Source organism: Pogona vitticeps, chromosome 9, assembly GCF_051106095.1.
Source record: "Pogona vitticeps strain Pit_001003342236 chromosome 9, PviZW2.1, whole genome shotgun sequence".
Taxonomy (NCBI): domain Eukaryota; kingdom Metazoa; phylum Chordata; class Lepidosauria; order Squamata; family Agamidae; genus Pogona; species Pogona vitticeps.
The window spans coordinates 14,481,264-14,489,066 of record NC_135791.1 but is presented as its reverse complement, the minus strand read 5'-3'; the positions used below and the strand labels follow the sequence as shown (position 1 = coordinate 14,489,066).

The following is a 7,803-nucleotide window of genomic DNA, read 5'->3' as shown; positions in this document are numbered from 1 at the left end:
GGCACATGAGGTAACATATCCCACAAGTATTTATTCCTGCCCATAAAATAACATATTCATAAGTAACAATTTTGCCCTTCTATAATGTTCAGTATCTTTTACCTGAAGCAACTGCCTCACTCTGTCTTATTGAAGGGCTGGCCCTCTTTAGCCAAATTGGAGTGCATTAACTGTACTGGATCCTCGCACCACAATGTCAACATAGAAGCAATGCAAGGAGATAATTAGCATTCAGGAATTACTACTGGAGCTATCTAGAATAACGTGGGGGAGGAGCCATAGGTCACATGCTTTGCTCACAGAATGCCCTAGTATAATTCATGACATCTACAGTTTCAAACAGAAGTACAGGCATTCTCCATTCTGTTTCTATGTGCCATCAAGTCAGTTCCTACTTATGGTGACCCTACTATGTTTTTTCAGCACTATGAGGTAGGTGTTCAATGAATGGTTTACCATTGCCAAATAGTCCCTCCCTCCATGCGTTTCAATGGCTGAGCACAGTTTTGAACTCAGATTTTCTGCAACCTAGACGACAGAGGATGAGATGGTTGGACAGTGTCATCGAAGCAACCAACATGAATTTGACACAACTCCGGCAGGCAGTGGAAGATAGGAGGGCCTGGCATGCTCTGATCATGAAGACTCGGACATGACTTAATGTCTAAACGACAATGAGTCAGGCACTCTATCTACTATGTAACACTTAGCCCTGGATAATTTTTTCTATTCAACTACTTCAATGAAATTTCTCAGAAGACTTTTTTTCTGGGAGCATTTTCTCAACCACACCATAGATTCTATACTATAGAAAAAGAAAAGAACTTAGCAAAATGTTTTCTAAGATAATACTGTATTATTAGTGTGTGTGTGGTGGCTACCATTCCTGCCCCACAGGCCCCAGAAGTAGGGAAATAATATGAGAAAGAGAACTAGACTCTTATGTCTTTAATAGTTGTGTGGAAGGCGTAGTTTGTCCTATATCATGTCACCACCGATCTATGACCCTTCATTCCCTTTCCACTCAGAACCTCAATACAGTATGTGTTATTTGTTCCTGCCACATTTACCATATCAGCAATTCTGTAAGGTAGTTCAGGTGAGATTGAGGGAAGGTGGCCCAAGGAACTTTGTGGATGAATAGGAATTTAAATTTGGATTTTCTCAGTACTACTCAGACAGTCATAGGTAAAGGTAAAGGTTCCCCTTGACAATTTTTGTCCAGTCCCCATGTTCAACTCTAGGGGGTGGTGCTCATCCCCGTTTCCAAGCCATAGAGCCAGCGTTTTGTCTGAAGACAATCTTCCGTGGTCACATGGCCAGTGCGACTTAGACACAGAACGCTGTTACCTTCCCTCCAAGGTGGTCCCTGTTTATCTACTCGCATTTGCATGCTTTCGAACCACTAGGTTGGCGGGAGCTGGGACAACCGACAGGCGCTCACTCTGTCACATCACTCTGTCACATTGTTCTTATAGATGAAGATCTACAGAAGATCTACAGCACAGAGGCTTCTGCGGTTTAACCCACAGCACCACCATGTCCCTCGCGCCACCACGTCCCTCAGACAGTCATATTCATTTAATTTGTATCCAGCCTTTCTCCCATGAGAAAGCTCAAAGTGGCTTACTATAAAATAGTAGAATTGTTTAAAATGAAGAAAGGCATACAAATTTTAAACACAATCTTAAATATTCACCAGTAAAAAACAAACTCAGCATCCATAATGTTAAAAGCTTCCTCTGCAAAAGGCAAAAGCTGTGTTGAAATTAGAAGGTCTTTGCAATCCTTCAATGAAGGTTATCCTATTTTTGAGGGATGCATAAACTGCTTCTGAGTACATACCTTATAGGCAGAAAACTCTTGAAGGGTCATCATAACTCAAAATCAACTTGACAGCACATTAGCGTTATTTATTATGATTATTTGTGGCCCATGAAATGTTAGTGGACCGTAATTCCTGCCAGCTTGAGCCAGAACACCCAACAGTGAGGGACAGTGGGAATTGTAGCCCATCAGGATCTGAAGAGTGACACATTTCTTACTTCTACTGCAGCATCTCAGACTCTGTGTGAAAAAACACAGACAAAACCTCAGCTGTCCACATATGGAAAGTGAGCATCTGGGAAAAAGCTAGGCTAGACTTTTTTTATCTTCCAGATGCTTTTACTCTACAACTTGGCATTTCACCCATTTTTCTGTTATCCCGCTTCTTAACTCCAGGGGGAGTTGTATAAGAAGTGAGGCCCTTATTTCAAATCACCAACTTCTTCAGAATGTACACTCAAGGTCCTGTTACCCAGAATGGCTGGTGATTAGGCGAAAAGTGGAAGCTTCTTTGATTATCAAAATATACTGTAAAGCAAAAAAAAAAAAGAAAAAAAGAGAGAGAGAGAGAGAGAGAGAGAGATACATTTCGTTATATACCTTTGATGCTGGGGTTATTTCTCCTTTCTGCAATTTGATCAAAGGAAATTGTGCTGTTATCTGAATGAGTCTCCATGGCTAATTCATTTTCAGTGATGAAAGTTTGCCACCTTGATAAAAAGGAGAAGAAAAAAGAGAAAGGGAAGGTTTACACCTGCATATAAATGAGGGATCAGGTAAACTTTCTTTGTGTGGTTTTGTCTTGAGAATCTGGGCTGGCCCTATCATAAGACAAAATGAAACAATCATGTCAGGCGTGTGGATGCTACAAGACGGTAGTAAGATATTGAAGTAGAGATGAGCCGTTCCTGCAGTTTATGATGCTTCGTTCAGATGCAGTGATGGGTACCAGCCATGTAGAAATATTAAATGGTCCAATCCAGTCAGTTTATGTACAACAGATAGAAGGGGCCCCTATTTGTTTCAGGCAGCAAAATATTTCAAGATGACTTAGCATAATTATATAATTATACAAGAGGAATGAGTTCTTTTGTTCATCCACACTTGATCATCCAAAGTGAGATCTTGCAAATCTAAAGCCCTAGACACGTGGTATATCAACATGGTTACAGGGGACATCCAAGCCCTACTCCCCCTCCCATTGCTTTGTTCACACAAGCAGTGAAAAGTCTGAAGGGGGAGATCCCTGCTTGTGTGTAAGTTCTACAAATAATTCTGGGTTCTGGCTCATGTGTGGAGTCCACATATGAGCAGGACCCTTCTCTTCTTCAGCCTTATATCTGCACATGTGAGCAAAGTTACAAGGGGTGCAGGTGGGGGTAGTCATCCCCCGGGAAACACATTGATGATTACTGATTTTAGAATGACTGGGGGGGGAGGCGGGGCTTTGTTGCGGTGCTGCCAGCAACTCCAGAGAGGAGCTCTCTCTGGAAAAGCTGGAACCCTCCGGTCCAGGATCCCCTTTTGAAATGGGGATCAAAGGAGAGTCTAGAAGAAGTCTCTCTGAAGCAGATGGTGAGCAGCAGAAGGAGAAGAAAGGGAGGCAGACCCGGACTTTTTTCTTCTGAAGAAATCACCGTGCACAGACCGGAGCGGGCGCCATTTTTTGGCACTGAGCCGCGAGGAACCCTTTACCGGGGGAGAGGAGAGCAATCAATATAAACTAAAAATATATAACAAGTAAGTAAGCCGAAGCCTCTGATTTATGAAACAGCCTCATTAAGCTGAAATAAGAATGAAAATATTTGGCGGAAAGAATAAATGCAGCGGCGGGTTTATCTTATCAGTCTGACTCAAAAGCGAAACTAAGCTTCTCCAAGTGAACTATTAAAACGCCAGGCTGATTCTAAAGCCGAGAGTCTGAGATGGAAAAATAAATCTTATGTTTCTGGAGAAGAATCCCAGATAGCAACACTGTCTGACTGGATTTAAGAGACTTCGGTGGATGCAGTGTGGTTGAGATACGCTACTCTTTGCCTTCTCTGGACTTTGTGAACTATAAATAATAGAATCTGGTGGTTTTCGGGAGAAGGAGCTGACGTGGCCAACTGGACTAAGGAGCATTAAGGGGTTAATGAAGATCACAAGACGAGCTCCAAGGACAATCTACTGGACAGTTTGAGACTCTGTGACTGTTGTTTTGTTTGTGACCACGTGTGAGTCTAATAATAGAAGCTTGCTGAACTCAGGAGAAGAAGAAATAACTGCGTCACGGTTCTAATTGATATTGTATTTGCTGGGCTAAAAGTTGATTTTTATACTACAATATTTGGACAAAGATTGGAGGGAGATCTAAGGGGAGGTTTATGATGAGGGGTTTGAACTGTTGATTATTGTGGTATTTATACAAACCCCAAAGCCTGAGATGGACCCCAAAAATTTAAAAGAACAAATGGAGACTTGGTCTGTTCAATCCCAAAGTTCTGGAATAGTGGTGCAAGAAATAGAAAAGGAATGGCAGATTAATATACAAAGGCTAATTTTAACAGGGTTTCAGCAAGTGAATGCAGGTCTTAGCAAAATAGAAAATTTGATGAAAGGGACGAAAGAGGGGACAGTAGATGCCAAACAAAACTTAAATGAAGTTGTACAGACTTTAGAATCGTCTGTATTAGACATGACACCAGGTAATATGAATGCAGTAGAGAGTTATCCAGTGACCCATGCAGCTTCCAAAATTAAAAAGCATTATGACAAAAATCTTAAGGAGGCAGAGATACTGAAACCAGATAATTTTATGGTGAAAATATGGGAAGTGAAAAAAATGGATATTCTGTCAGATGGGCTGAAAGATTGTTCAATTCAAAAAGAAACGGAACGATGGGATGTATTGTATAAATGGCAGCAGCTACCAGACAATGTTGGAATAACATAGAATAAAATTAAAATTAAATGATAAGATAAAAGCAGGAGGGTAATCAAACTGTGAAAAAGCAAAAAGTTGATATGTATTAGTAATATGAATTGATTGGATGATGCTATACTTTATGCTCTCCTATCCCCCAAAACCATTTTTCCTTTTCTATCCCCTCTTTCTTTCTGTACCCTCTATCCTTGTTTCTAAATAAAATAAAAAAAAAAAAAAAGAATGACTGGGCATGGCATAACCAAATGGCAAGCAAACATGAGTTCAAATGATTCTTGTTGAGACTATACATTCACTATAATTTAGGCTTAATTTCAACAGTGAAGCTCATTTTCTACAGTAATAAGAATCTTCTTTCTGGCCTGCCTGACAGAGTTGTTGTAATAAACTAGTTTATAGAAAAATGCTTTGAGCACTAAGGGAACATACCCCCGAAACGTATGTAAAATAGCATTTATAGTGTCTGCATTGAGCAAAAGGTGGGAGTAGGCGCAATGTACATCTGCAGGAAAAAAACTATATGACAGGGATAAATGGATCTGTTGACCTCTGAGCCATACAGGGCCAATCCTACCACTAGGGAGATTCGGGTAGATTCTGCGGAGGGGAGACTGATGATAGCATATTAGTTGTTGCTCATGGACTCCCTTGTTATTTCTATCTGTTCAAAAACAAAACCATAGATGTTCAAACCTTTTCCACCCCTGATATCTCAAACATGCCTGCTGCTTCAACTCTGGTGGAGGATGTACTCCTAACATCAGCTTAAGAGAAGTTTCAGCTGCCAACAACTCTGTCTTTTCTAAATGGAATTGGGAAGTACCACCGTCTTATACTTCACCTAAGGCAAGAAAATGTTTGGGCCAGCCTTGGATCCATGTCAATTATATGCAAGCCCATTCATAAATCCTTTATTTCATTTTTCAGTAGGGAAGTATCACAGAAATTGCATACTACATAGTCAGGACAGAAATGAATGGAGGCTTCTAAAGAAAGGTGAACATAACAGAAGGTGAAGCAAGTAAGATTGTCCTGTCCCTATAAACCCAATTATTTCTACAATCTTATACTTTGGGGCAGTGTGCATTCATTTTGCATCACTTCTGCAGCTTCTGCTTCTCATGGCTTGGCAAAAAAGATATTTGATATGTTCCAAACCATTTGGGATCCCTGGTCAACCTGCTTCAAACTTTTGTGATTGCATCAGTCCACCTGTCTCATTTTGGAATGGTACACTCATGCACATAGCTGCCTAGAGTGGTCGTTCGACTAGATAGGCGGGGTATAAATGCAATCAATCAATCAATCAATCAATCAATCAATCAATCAATCAATCAATCAATCAATCAATCAATCAATCAATCAATCATCTGAACCATTAGTGGAGTAATAGACAGGCAGATGCCTCGGGTTCATTTTTTTCATCTTGTCTTCTCTAGAACTACATGTAGCTTGGTATTCTTAGATTCCCTTATCCATCTGAGGTCACTTCCTGCTTTTGCCTTTTCTTAGAGCATGGGTAGTGTGGCTGTTCCTGTAGCTCATGCACAGAATGGCAGCCCCTATTAGTGACTGTGATTTCTGTGGACCATTGGAAGTAGACCATAAATATTTGCATTGATAAATTAAAGTAACTGAATTGATTAATCAAAAATTGGATAAAGTTGTGGAAAAATATAAAAACCATCACTACAATGCTATAAAACATGTTTGCCTGGATTCTCCCCTATCAATGGGGTGATCATAGACTTCATCTAGATTTAGTCATGCTTGAAGTAGACCCACAGTGCAACAAGTAAGTTAGTTGTAATGGACTCATCTCATTCCAATGTCTCTCTCGAAGCAACCCAGTGGGCCTAATTTACAGAAAAATGATGGCACCTATTTCAAGCCATTCTTTATCCAAAGGGCTGCCCAATCAATATCCACATTAAAGGCAAAGATGCTTAAGAAAATAGAATAGCAGGGGCTTTGAAGCTGCCCATCAATCATTAGCACTTGGATAGCAGACTGTGCAGACAGGCAAAGACCACACCCGGTCACAGTCTTTCCACAATGACCAGTGAGGTATTTCATTTCTATTTCTATTAGAGTAATTCTTTCAAAATTAGCATCTATGTGTATGAAATACCATTTCCCCAAATATAAGACCTAACCTGAAAATAAGCCCTAGTAGGATTTTTCAGGATGCTCGTAATATAAGCCCTACCCCCAAAATAAACCCTAGTTAAGTGAAACCCCACCCTCCACCATTGTGCAGCAACCAGAAGATGACATGACTGTATTTGAATAAATGTGGATGGTTGTACATGAAAAAAAATCCCCTGAAAATAAGTCCTAACGCATTTTTGGAGCAAAAATTAATATTTTTGTCTTATTTTCGGGGAAACAGGGTACCTCATTCAATTATTTTTGACAATTAGTGTCTTGGTGTGTGTGTGTGTGTGTGTGTGTGTGTGTGTGTGTGTGTGATTATTTCTTCTTTTTGACAGTGCATGATTGGCCACCCAACACACAATTGGTATTTAATCATCATACATAGCACACTTGAGCACACTTGTACTGCTGGATCTGACTTGTAGTTTTTTTTAAAAAAAAATGGGTCAGAAAGGCAGTTCCAAAGTTAAATTCAGACGAAAGACATTCTTCACCATTGGGGGGCTTGAATGGAACAGTTCTGAATCTGAATTTCTCCATCAGAAAGAAGACAGAGATGGCTTACTCCTTCTTTTGTATAAATCTTTAATGGTTTTGCTTTCCTTCCATAGACTATGAACGTGAATAAATGGCAGATACATTTTAATATCATGATTAGGCATCCTTCAGTTTCGAGAGACTGTATGGAGAACTTGGAACAGCGTCTACTGTGGCTGAGAAGGCCAATTCGAGAGTGACAATCCCTTCCACACTGAAGACAAATCCTATCTGTCCCCTGTCCAGCTCCCTGATTTTGCTGCTTTCGTTACTGCCTCTTTGCCTTGGCCTGCTGGAGCAGGGTCTCTTCAAATTGGGAGAGGCTGTGATGCACCGCCTGCCTCCAGGCTGAACAC

The 7,803-nt window shown here is 40.5% G+C and overlaps 1 protein-coding gene and 1 long non-coding RNA gene across 2 annotated transcripts in view; one reads left to right on the top strand and one right to left on the bottom strand.

The window, feature by feature from the left end:
* Positions 1 to 1,835: 1,835 nt before the first annotated feature.
* On the bottom strand, positions 1,836 to 2,531 carry LOC140702017 (uncharacterized). Its single transcript, XR_012081059.2, has 2 exons — positions 2,428 to 2,531; positions 1,836 to 2,067 (listed from the first exon to the last, which is right to left on the bottom strand). It is a non-coding gene; the product is annotated as an uncharacterized LOC140702017 (long non-coding RNA).
* Positions 2,532 to 3,261: 730 nt separating this feature from the next.
* Positions 3,262 to 7,803, top strand: part of FOXO6 (forkhead box O6) — a 187,900-nt gene continuing 183,358 nt past the window's right edge. Inside the window, exon 1 of the mRNA XM_072979892.2 lies at positions 3,262 to 7,803. This exon is cut by the window's right edge and continues 27,033 nt beyond it. The gene's annotated coding sequence lies outside the window, so the exon portion shown is untranslated.